Raw genomic sequence first — 12792 nt, 5'->3', positions numbered from 1 at the left:
AGAAGTAACTCCTCATTCATTCAAGTATTATCATAAGATTGCAGCAATTCAGTCACATCTTCAGGCTCTACTTCTAATTCTAGTTCTTTTGCTCTTCCCACTATATCTGCAAGGACTTCCTCACTGAAGACTTGAACCCCTCAAGGTCATCCATAAGGGTTGGAATTAACTTCTTCCAAGTTCCCAGTAATGTTGATATTTTGACCTCCTCCCATGAATATGAGTGTTCTTAATGGCATCTAGGATGGTGAATCCTTTCAAGATGGTTTTCTTTTTTTTTTTTTTTTTTTTTTTGAGACAGAGTCTCACTCTGTTGCCCAGACTGGAGTGCAGTGGCGTGATCTCAGCTCACTGCAAGCTCCGCCTCTCGGGTTTATGCCATTCTCCTGCCTCAGCCTCCCTAGTAGCTGGGACTACAGGTGTCCACCACCACGCCCGGCTAGTTTTTTTGTATTTTTTGGTAGAGACGGGGTTTCACTGTGTTAGCCAGGATGGTCTCGATCTCCTGACCTCGTGATCCGCCTGTCTCAGCCTCCCAAAGTGCTAGGATTACAGGCTTGAGCCACCATGCCCGGCCCAAGATGGTTTTCAATTTACTTTTCCCAAATCCATCAGAGGAATTACTATCTATGATACCTACAACCTTACAAAATGTGTTTTTTAAATAATAAGACTTGAAAGTTGAAATTATTTCTTGATCCATGGGCTGCAGAATGGGTGTTGTGGTAGCCAGCATGAAAACAACAGTCATCTCCTTGTACATCTCTAGCAGAGCTCTTGGCTGACCAGTGCATTGTCAATAAGTGGTAATATCTTGAAAGGAGCCTTTTTTCTGAGCAGTAGGTCTCAACAGTAGGCTTAAAATATTCAGCAAACCATGTTCTCTAAACAAATGTACTGTCGTCATCTTTGTTTTTCCATTTACAGAGCACATACAGAGTAGATAAAGCACAATTCTTGAGAATCTTAGGATTTACAGAATGGTAAATGAGCATCAGCTTCAACTTACAGTCACCAGCTGCATCGACCCCTAACAAGGGAGTCAGCCTGTTCTTTGAAGATTTGAAGCCAGGCATTGACTTCTCCTCTCTAGCCAGGAAAGTCCTAGATGGCATGTCCTTCCTTGCTATTATGTCTGCATTGAAAATCTGTTGTTTAGTGGAGCCCCTTTCATCAATGATCTTAGATCTTCTGGAGAACTTGCTGCAGCTTCTCCATCAGCAGTCGCCGCTTCATGTTATACTATTATATTATGGAGATGTCTTCTTTTCTTAAACATTATGAACCAACCTCTGGAGTTTCCAACTTTTCTTCTGAAGCTTCCTCTCCTCTCTCAGTCTTCATAGAACTGAAGAAAGTTGAGGCTTTGCTCTGCATTAGGTTTTGTCTGAAGGGAATGTTGTGGCTGGTTTAATATTCTATCCAGACCACTCAAACTTTCTCCATATCCGCAGTAAGGCAGTTTTACTTTCTTACTATTCATGTGTTACAAAAGGAACACTTTTACTTTCCTTCAAAAATGTTTTTGTTTCCATTCACAACTTGACTGGATGGCCCAAGAGGCCTGGTTTTCAACCTCTCTTGACTTTTGACATGCCTTTCTCACTAAGCAAAATCATTTCTAGCTTTTGATTGCAAGTGGGAGACATGTGACTCTTTATTTCACCTGAACACTTAGAGGCCATTGTTTGGTAACTAATTGGCCTAATTTCTATATTATTGTGTGTCAAGGAATAGGGAGGACCAAGGAGAGGGAGAGAGATGGAGGAAAAGCTGGTCAGTGGAGCGGTCAGGACACACAGTATTTATTGATTAAGTTCACTCTCTTAGATAGACATGGTTTGTGGTGACACCAAACAATTACAATAATGACATCAAAGATCACCAGTCACAGGTCACTATAAGAGTAATGAGAGAGTTTGAAATATCGCAAGAAATACCAAAGTGTGACAGATACATGAAGTGAGCACATGTTGTTGGAAAAATGGTGCTGATAGACTCGCTCAATGTAGGGTTGTCACAAACCTTCAATTTGTAAAAAAATAAATGTCCATGAAGAACAATAAAGGTGAAACACAATAAAATGAAATGTGCCTGCATTTGCTTCACTACAGTAAGCATTTTACTAACAATATGTATTTCTAGCATTATGCTGTAAACCTCAAATATAAAAAATAAAATTGATTTTGAAATGTCTTAAGTTAATGGAGTTTAAATAGAAAGGAAAAGTTCTTTAGGCATCCAGACAAAAAGATCAAACTACTCATGAAGGAAAAAATCAGATTAACACCAGACTTCTTCACCTCAATGAACTTGAGACCACATTCAATAGCACGATACAGTGGAGTAAATGATTCTCTATCCAGTCCAACTGTCTTTGATGTATAAAGGTCACAGACAAATTGTTTGGAATAAAAAGGAACTTCAGAAAACATTTTGCACATAAATCTTTCATGAGGGAACTCCTAGAGGATAAGCAAGAACCAAGAGCAAAGTGGAAAAACTTAGGCAAAAGAATTAGCAACAAGAACATTGAATGTATTTAATTGCATATGTCAGCCAGAAATAGAGAGGGTGATAGCGAAAGCACAGAATATAAATGTTTCATGCTTTGACAATGCAGAAACCATAAGCCAACAAAAATTAAAAGGAAAAATACAGCGGAACATAAATTAACACTCTCTTCTTCATTGTCATAGCTGGAAAGCAAAAGATTCCATTAAAGCAGACCAATCAATCAAAAGAATTACATAAGAATATATAATTGTACAAAAGCAATACGCACTAAGAAAGATAATTAAAATTAACACTAGGTTATGCAGGAGCAGAAAAGGGAGGAAGAGGAGAAGAGGAATTATTTTATTGTTACTCAACATAGGAAACCAACAGATACTGCCTAAAGAATGAGAAAAATGTACAAAGTGGTATAAGTCTAAAGAAAGCTACTTGAACACAATACAAACATTCTTAATTTCAAAATAATTAACATTTAAAAGATTTATAGGAAAAGACCACATAGCAGATTATATATATATAATCTATATAGTAAAAGATAATCGGTATACACTATCTATATGAGGATATATGTATGTATATACATTTGTGGAAACTGCTGTTTAAATATATGATTTTTTGAGGAATCTATATATATAGAGAGAGAGACATAGCTATATAGAAATATAAAGACTTGAGGAATCTAGAGAGATACCAATGTTTGAGAATTTAACTCACCTATTAAAATGGAAGACACTTCTAAATTGTATTATCGTGTTAAATATATGTTGCTGTGTAACAAACCAGCATTGAACTTAGTGGCTGGAAGCAACAATCGTTATGTTGCATCTCACAGTCTCTACGGGTCAGGTACTCAGAAAGGGATTAAAAGGGATTGGTAGGTGGCTGTGGCTCAGGTGTCTCCTGAGGCTGCAGTCAGTTCCCTGCGGACCTGCAACTCTCAAAGACTGGACTGGAGGACTCACTTCTAAGGTGGCTCACTCACCTGGTTGGCAGGTTGCTTTCTCTCCACATGAGCCTCTCCACGGTTTTTTGGAGTGTCCTCATTGACATGGCATCTTGCTCTCCCCAGAATGAAGAACCCAAGAGTTCCATGGAGAAGCTGCAGTGCTTTTAATATCCTCACCTCAGGAGCAACACACCGTCAATTCTGTCATATTCTGTTGGTCACACAGACCAGTTCTTCTTCATCATAGGGGGACTACATAAGGGTGTGAAGACCAGGAAATAAGGATTATTGAGGGCCGTTTTGCAGGATGCCTAGTACAATCAGGAATCAAGTAAAACTCCATGATTGTGTTCAAGAGATTCACCCAAAACATAGTTATTTTAAAAGGTTGAAACTCAAAGCACAGGCACAGCAAAAGCAGGGGTCTCAGTCCTTGTATGAATCAAGGTAGTTTTTCAGCCAAACAAAAACATTAAATGAAATAACTTCAAGGTACTTTGAATCATTTTTGCCTCATAATTTACAAAAAAAAAATTAGCAGTCATGAATATCAACAGACTAAGTATTGTAAAAGAGGCTTTCAAAAAGCAGAAATTACAGAGGAGACAAAGAAAATAGGCAAAATACATGATTTACAGGAGATTTTGTTCATTTCTTTTGCTTTGTGTTACCCTCTTCTCATGGTCCTGCCTTCCTTGGGTTATTTGAATATATTTTTTATTCCATTTTAAATAATCCATTGTCCTTTCTGGCTGTTTCTTTTTGTATTCGTTTATTAGTAGTTTCTCTAGGGATTACAATACATACATTTAACATTTTATAGTCCACTTAGAATTAATATCTTACCATTTCAAGTAAACTATAGAAGGCTTGCAACTCTATTGGTTCATTTATCCTCCCCTCTTTATGTTGTAGTTGTCATATGTACCGCATCTAAATAATAATTATACCCAGAAAATGTTACAATATTTGCTTTCAACAGTCAGATACAGTTTAAATATTTTAAGAAGAGAAAAAGAATTCATTATATTTACCTGGTATTTACCATTTCTGTTGCTCTAATGTCATTCTTGAAGTTCCAAGTGTTCCTCCAGATCATTTTTCCTTCTTCCTGAAGAACTTGGCTAAGCATTTCTTTTGTAGGTCTGTTAGTGACACATTCTCTTACTTTCCCTTAATCTGAGTATGTCTTTATTTCACTGTCATTTCTAAGATATTTTTGCTAGATATAGAATTCTGGGTTGACAATCATTTCCTTTCAGTAATTTACAGATGTTGTTCCACCATCTTCCTGCTTCCATAATTTATGATGAGAAATTTGCAATTATCCAAAGTACTGTTCTCTGATACATAGTATACTGTTTTAATCTGGCTGCTTTTAATTGTCTTTCCTTTACCTTTGATTTTCATTTACAATGCATTTTTTAAAGTTTATCTTGTTTAGAGTTTGTTAACCTTCTTGAACTTATACATATGTTTTTCATCAAGTCTGGGAAGTTTACAACCATTATTTCTTCAATATTTTTCTGCACCAGTATCCTCCTCCTCTTCTTCCGAGACTCCAATAATAAGAGTATTAGACTTTTTGATATTGTTTCACAGGTGCTTGAGGCTCTGTTTTTGTTTTTTTAATCTCATTTTTCTCTCAATCTGCAGGCTGTGTAATTCCTATTGATTAACCTTCAAGTTCACTGACAATTTCCAGGATATCTCTCACAATTTTTGGCATTCAGGCGCCTCCTTTCCTGGTTCTTCTGGACAGAAAGATAGTGTTATCTCCAAGATTTAGCTTCCTGCACTGCCATGCAACTCTGCATGACTAGGACTACCTTAGGAATACAGTGGCAAAAGAAAGGACAAAAAAATTAACAGGGATTATCCCCACATCTTTAAAACAATGAGCCCTTTTTCCAGTTTTTTTCTGTCTGGAACATCAGGTTTTTCTTAGGTTTTTAATTATTTGTGCTATTATGTAGTTCCACATGACTGGGGCCATCTTTGGAGCCAAGTGGCAACAGTAAAGAGGAAGAAATAAACAGGGATTCACCCCACTCCTTTTCCAGTTCCTCTGGTTGGAGAGTTGGGTCTTTCATCAAAGTTTCAGGGCTTCCAGCACCAGGACCAGCAGCATAGTGGTATAGCTCCACAGGTGGAACTGCCCTTGGGTCAGGATCAAGAGAGGAAAAAAAAGGGGTGGTGAAAACTTCCCCCACACTCCCTGCATGCAGGGGTCCCTTTTCCTGGTCCTTTGGCTGGAAAGAGAGGTTTTATCCCAGATTTTTGTCTTCTGGGCCCACTGCACAGTTCTGAGATTCAACCCACCCTCAGGTCAGAGATAAGAGACAAAGAAAGAGGGAAAAGGCAAAACTCACCCCCATTTGGGGTTATTATCAAGTTTTGACATTAGTTGCCAATCCTTTTGTCATTACTTACTTTTTAGAGGGCTCAGGGAGTTGTTCCTTATGTTCCCCCCAGAGTTTTCACATTTCCAGTGGGACAGTAGACAGCAGTGCACTTATTCCATCTTGGCTGGCACAAGTGGTCAGTTATAGAAAAATGCAAATTCTCTCAGTCCAGACTGGAGCAAATGTACAAAAGGGAGTAACAATATAAAAGACAAAAATGACATGATCAATTTAGTATGCCTGAGGGATATATGCTAAACTTTAAATCCTAAAAACATAGACTATATTGTCTTTCCAAGTGACCATGGGACACTTGCAAAATTAACTAAATAATAAACCACACAAATAACTTCCATTAATTCTAAAGTGGAGAGATAATGCAGAAAACATTTTTTAATCACAATGCAATAAAACTAGAAATTGACAAGAAAGTCACAAAACTAAAAGGGCCTCGACCTATACATTGTATGATTCCTTATTAATCAACTTTTGAGTCAGAGGGAAATACAAAGTGAATTACAGAATTTCGGGGAAACAACAATAGTGCAAACATTAAATATTAGAGTTGAGAATATAAATAAAGCAGTTCATAGACTTAAATATCCATTTCAGGTATAGATATTTAACAACACTGCACACCTTACTTCCTGTCCTAGGTCTGACTTCCACAGCCTTGCTGGACACAGACTCTTTGTGGACATTTGACAATGTCCGGAGACATTGGAGTGACATCTTGTTATCACATACTTAATAGACTACAGGTAGTATAAGCATAACTTTTATATGCACTGGGAAACTAAAAATTTTGTGTGACTCACTATATTGCTGTATTCACTTTATTGAGATGGTCTAGAACCCAACCCACAATATCTCTAAGGCCGACCTGTATGTGATCTGATTTACTCTTTATAAAGACATCTGGTGACAAAAAATCTCAGAACTCTTTCACAGATAAGAAAACTTAGGCTCAGATAGATGTAGGGAGAAGAGTAAAAATCCCCAAACCACCTTCCCCATCTTCTCCTTCCCCAGGGCTCACTCCTAATTGCCCAGTGCTGTGTCACGTGTCATCCAGACATTTTTCCGTGAATGTACAGGCATGACTATGCAGGAGGGCAGAGGATTGCTATGGGCCAGAAGCCTGACCCACCCTCAGAAATGGTGGCCAAGCCACTCAGGGCTGCTTCCAACAGCAACCGTGTCACCACGCTCTCTGGAAACTGGTATGATCAGTCCTAGTGACAGCAGAGCAGGAAGGGAACTGGAGATCATTAGGGGTCACCCAACATGTCACAGACCGGGACATGGAAGCCAAGAAAGGTGTGGTTATATTCATCACAGTTAATGATGATCCTCACTGCTGGCCACCAGGATCAAACTAGCCACCATTGCCTGAGTTCTGCATGCAGCTGGTCTGCAGCGCTGCCCCACGTGGGACCCTCTCCTTGAGGGGCACATGGCCTTGGGCAGAGCAGCTCTCTTGCCATGAGGCGATGAGGGCCCCACACCCCAGTGTTCACCGCAGCCCCCAGGATGCTCACTTTAACCTGGCGGTCACTGAATTGAACAAGGCACAGGTGACCCCTCTTTGGGCGTGACCTCCAATCCAAGCATCCTGCAGCTGACCCAAGTGCTCACCCTGGAACTCTTCCATAAGTGTCAGATAACTCTCAGTGCTGACTGGTTTTAGCACAAGACCCTTTGAGTTTTAGGACCTTCCACAAAACACTTTGCAAATACAGCTCGGGAGCATTGAAAAAGAGCCCCTTCTCCAGCCAATCCCATGATAAGGGCGCCTGAGAGTCAGATCTCATCTCAACCAAGGCTGTGTACTGAATCACCCAGGAAATTCCCCACTGACATTCACATGCAATAGATGGTGGGATGGAGGCATCTTTTTTTTTTTTTTTTTTTTTTTTAAGCATCTCCAGTTGATTAATGTATAGCCAGGTTGGGAATCACTGCTCTAGTGGAAAACTTACCAGGCATAGAAGCAGAAAACAAGGCTGTCTGGGAATCTGAAGGAGCAGGACAGCTTCCTTAGCCTGAGTGTCTTTATCCATCAAGGATAGTTGATGGAACAAAGCAGATTCACAGACAGGCTCCAGGTTGCTGGAGGCTGGGTACGGGCCCACCCCTTGAAGACGGCCCAGGGCCAACTTTTCCCAATTCATAGCAGAGGAAGTTAGTGGATAGAATTGCTTGATTTTAACTTTTGGTTTCTTTTCTCTCATAGTCTTTTCTTGGCCTTGGCATCTTCTAAAACTCCTCTTTGTAAGCCAACGACGAACAACACTGCCATTGTCCCAGTGAAGGCTGTCTTTCCCGTGGCTGAGAGGCCAAGCGGGCCAGAGGCATGGATTCTCTGCTTCCTGATCTCAGGGCTGGTGCAGGCTCTGCATGGCTAGGTGCTGACAAGGCCTGGCAAACAGGTGCTCAGTGCCTTTCTGGCTGGAATCTTATGCTCTGTCAGGTGAGTGCTCAGCAAAAAGTGAAGCAAATTCGGTCACGGTCATTCTGTGCCAGTGATGCAGTTTTCAGACGCTGACCCTCCACGTCTGTGCTGATGACCCCTCATGGTGATCATGAACTTCTCCCCAGCCCTCCATGAGAGGACCCTCTGGAAATCTCTCACCACACCTTTCAATTTTAGCCCGTCGCTGAAATGATCACATACTGCTGATGAAGACGTCGGGATTTGGAGATGCGTTGACGTGCACATAGCCCGACTTCAAATTCAGGCTATAGCATCCCTGGAGGTAAATATTGATTTGGCATTTCAGTTCTGTCAATATTTACCTCTTAAGTCAATAAAGCTTGATGTTTATCTCAACTGACATTGATATCTGCTTAACGTTTATTTCTCACTTCCTTCCCTTCTTCAAACAGCTGGGGAAGAGCTTGTGTTGGGCGGGTCGGAGGGAATGGCCCATGGACCCGCTGGTGTGGAATGAGTCCTGAGACTCTCATTTCCTCTCTGGGCCTCAGTATCCTAATGAAGCAGCTACATCGTCTGGGGTAGATCCCCTGGGATTTGTTGTCACCTGCCAGGAAAATTTAGGACAGGGACACAGAGGAGGAGTATAGGAGCGGAGGTTTAATAGGTAGAAGAGAGAAAGAGAAAGAGCTTCCTTTGTGGAGGAAGGGGTCTCCAAGCAGAAAGGACCCACTGCTGGTGAATGCACTGTGTTGTACAGTCATTTGAGGAGGCAGCGTCTGAGTTACGTAGGGATCACAGATTGGTTCGATCAGGTGTGAGGTTTACACAGTGCGTGGAGAAGGCTGCTCTTATTATGCAAATGGGTTTTCCAGTTGATGGGGCCATCTTGCCTGCTCCTTACAGAACACATGACTGGCAGAGAAGTGAAGATGGAGCTGCCATCTGGAAAATATCTAGCCCTGGCTGGGCTCGGTGGCTCATGCTTGTAATCCCAGCACTTTGGGAGGCTGAGGCGAGTGGATCACCTGAGGTCAGCAGTTCAAGACCAGCCTGGCCAACATGGTGAAACCCCATCTCTACTAAAAATACAAAATTTAGCAGGGCGTGGTGGCAGATGCCTGTAATCCCAGCTACTCGGGAGGCTGAGGCAGGAGAATTGCTTGAACCCAGGAGGTGGAGGTCGCAGTGAGCCAAGATCACACCACTGAACTCCAGCCTGGGCAACAGAGCGAGACTCTGTCTCTAAATAAAAAAATAAATAAATGAAAATGTCTAGTCTTTAGTTCCGGCCGGCGTTCACCCATGCAAGCTCCCAGCTCGCAGGCTGCTCTTTGTTAGAAAATGATTTGGGACTGCTTTTCATTAAAAAGGAAAGCCTGACGGAGGACTCCCATACCCTTGCTATCTGCCTAAGTAATTCCTTCTTAACTCCTGGAGCACTAGGTCGTTTCGGAGACCCCTTCGCTGCGGCCATCTCATGGCTCCGCTGTTGCATATCCGGAAGGACAGAGCAGGGGGTGGCCTCAGGTTTGCAAGTGGTAAAACCTAAAAAATAAAACACCGTTTTTCATTTGGATTGACTTTTTAAAAGGTGCTGATTTCAGCTGGACCTGCTTGGAAGCAAATTTCTGGGGAAAGTAAAGTCATAAAAACAATCAGATGACCTTAAAACTGGGACCATGGAGGTGGGGTCCCATCAAAGAATCCTGTGGGTGAGGCTCAGCGGAGGTAAGCTCCCTGCAACGTCTCCCAGCCTGCAGCCCGAGGCCTCTCAGACCCGACACTCTGGCAGGCAGCTGCAGAGGGACAGCCCCACCATGCCTGCCATGCTCAGAGGCACCGTGGGACCAGCATTGGCTAGCAGAGAGCTAGGAGGTCACTCAGGCCAAATGCTGGCAATTTCACGGAGAACCCACAGTGACAGAACTTCCACGGAGGACTGTCCTCGAGACAGTAAAATCAGTGAAATGGAGTCAGTAAAACCGAGCACACGAGGCCTGATGCCCGGGAGTGGGAGGAGCCCAGGGAGCCTTTACCAGCGTGTGCGTTCATTCTAACATGTCAGCTCGACTGGGCCACAGGGTGCCCAGATATTTGGTTAAACATTATTCTGGGTGTGTCTGGATGAGATTAGCATTTGAATCGGTGGACTGAGCAAAGCAGGTGGCCCTCCCTGTGTGGCTGGGCCTCTTCCAAGCAGTTGGGGGCCTGAAGAGAACAAAAAGCATTGGCGAGGGAGAAGGTGCTCTCGGCCTGTTTTCAAGCCGGGCTGTCGGTCTTCTGCACTCAGACTGGAACTTACACCAGTGGCTCACCCAGGCCTCCAGCTTGCCGACTGCTGATTTTTGGACTTGACAGCCTCTACCTCCACAGCGGCATGAAAAATTCCTCATCATCAATCTCTCTATGCATATATCCTATATATCCTTTCGGTTCTATTTCTCTGGGGACCCCTAGCACAACACACAAGGTGAGAGGCCCTTGAGGAGGACTGACTGTGGCTCGCTGGTCTAAAGCTCTAAGCTGCTACTGCTGCTGACTCCAGCTCGCAGAAGATACAGTGGTGACATCTCCTGGGTGAGTGTGAGGCTGAGGCTCTCAGATGGCTGCAAAGGTCGGGGTATCCAGGGTGTTATGTACACAGGCAGCTTCCCTTGCGGGCTGTGATCTAGGCTCAAAGCACAAGGCCTGCAAAGAAGCCCAGCCCAGGGTCCTGTCTGTCCGGTGAGCTGGGCACGGTGAGTATGGCTGAGGAGTCACGGCCGAGCACGCAGCACTGAGCACAGATCCTGGAGGGACAGGGATGACCCTCAGCCCCCGCCCTCCGGGACCTCATGGTACAGGTGAGGAAGGGTAGGTGCTCAGGTTGGAGTCAGTGCAACTAAGGGAATCTGCATGTGCCCCTTGATGGCAGAGGGCCCCGGAGGCTTCCCTTCTCTCAGCACCCCGTGGAACGCAGCAGCACCTTCCCCAGAGGACGCCAGGTAGACTCAGTGGCCAGAGGTTGGGGGGATTCTGCACAGGTGGCTCAGGGTGTGCTGGCACATATCACCCTCACCAGGGCCCAGGGCCCTTGAGCACCCCAGTGTTCCAGCGCTGGCCTTGAACCAGGGATGGTCTTCTGGTGAGGGCTGTGGGGCTAAGAGCCTGAAGGAGGGCCCTCGGGTGAGAAGAGGCTTCTGGGAGGAGCAGGAGACAGAGGAGGGGATTTGGGGGAAGAGGGGGAGGGGAAGGGACAGGGAGGGGAGGGGAAGGGATAAGGAGGGAAGGGGGACCGCCCAGCGGAGTGGGGAGGAGACACAGGGTGGAAGGCTGGGGGTTGCCCTTGAGGTTTGGTGTCCGAGTCTGGGATCAGGGTTCTGCTGCTGGTGGGCGATCCTGCTGCTGGCTCAGCCCCAGTTCGGGCCCTGGCTGCCTCACTCAGATGAGGGGCCGGGCGTCCCTCTCCTGCTTTCCTGTGCTTGGACTGTGGCAGCCACCACACCCACCACGGAGAGGGTGGTTAATCCCCAAGGGCCCTCACCATGGAGTTGCCCCTCTCCCTGCTCACCCCAGGCCCTATGGGTGCCTTTCCTGGCCTCTGGCCTAGGGCTTTGTGGAGTGAACATTGGCTCCTCCTGCTTTTGGGGGCCACTAGCCAGTGAGGTGAGGCCAGATCTCCTGAAGGGAGGGTCCCGTGTCCCCAGAGTCAGGGGTCGGGGGTCAAGGGTCGAGGTCAGTGGGTCAGGTGGGTGCATTGCGCAGCGTGTGCTCAGGGCTGCCTGTGACCCGGAAAAGACTTTCTCAGGCCTATCCCCACCCGCACCAGCCTGGAGAGAGCCCTGTCAGGCTGAGCCCTGGGGGCTGTGCAGGTGGGGGAGGGAGAGCCCTGTCAGGCTGAGGTGGAATTTTCTGGAGCCCCGGGGGCTGTGCAGGTTGGGGAGGAGGACGCCCAGCATCGGATGAGCGGTGACTTCCGACCCACTGGGGAAGCCACAGACACGGCTGAGTCGGAGGCAAGGAGCAAGGCCTCCTGTTAGAAAGTCCCAGAAAGAAACAAACCCTCAGAGACCACCCAGAAGGCCAGGATCATCCGAGGGGCCGCCCCGTGGGGTCTCCATGGCTACACGTGCATCCTGAGGCCCAAGTCCTCCTCGCAGCGGCTTGACTGGGTGCTGGGGACTCTGCAGGGACCGCACCATCGGTGCTCCAGCTTTCAGGAAGCTCCCGCCTCGGGGTGAACAGACAGCAGGTAAAGAAGCCTCATGCAGGGCAGCAGGGGATACCCTGGAGAGGAAAGCGAGGCAGGAAACAGACACTGTGCCAGTGGCTCCTGAAGGGATGCGCACTCGGGGATCTCGGAGAGGGTCCAGGTGAGGACGGCAAGGGCAGAGGAGCCTGTGGGAGGGGTAAGCACGAGGGAGGCCAAGGCCCTGAGATGTGAGGCCCTCATCCTGCTGCAGGCGCTCTGCCTCCAGCAAGAGGTGGCTCTGGAGGACAACTCT

The 12792-nt window shown here is 45.5% G+C and overlaps 1 long non-coding RNA gene across 1 annotated transcript; it reads right to left on the bottom strand.

The window, feature by feature from the left end:
- Positions 1 to 527: 527 nt before the first annotated feature.
- Positions 528 to 9348, bottom strand: LOC108585219. The gene is made up of 4 exons (XR_001901367.3): positions 7851 to 9348; positions 4498 to 6041; positions 4310 to 4396; positions 528 to 3715 (listed from the first exon to the last, which is right to left on the bottom strand). It is a non-coding gene; the product is annotated as an uncharacterized LOC108585219 (long non-coding RNA).
- Between the last annotated feature and the right edge of the window lie 3444 nt (positions 9349 to 12792).

The sequence above is a fragment of the Papio anubis genome, chromosome 4 (genome assembly GCF_008728515.1).
Source record: "Papio anubis isolate 15944 chromosome 4, Panubis1.0, whole genome shotgun sequence".
NCBI classification, from domain to species: domain Eukaryota; kingdom Metazoa; phylum Chordata; class Mammalia; order Primates; family Cercopithecidae; genus Papio; species Papio anubis.
Note: the sequence above shows the minus strand (reverse complement) of the source record. Positions and strands in the feature narration are given on the sequence as shown.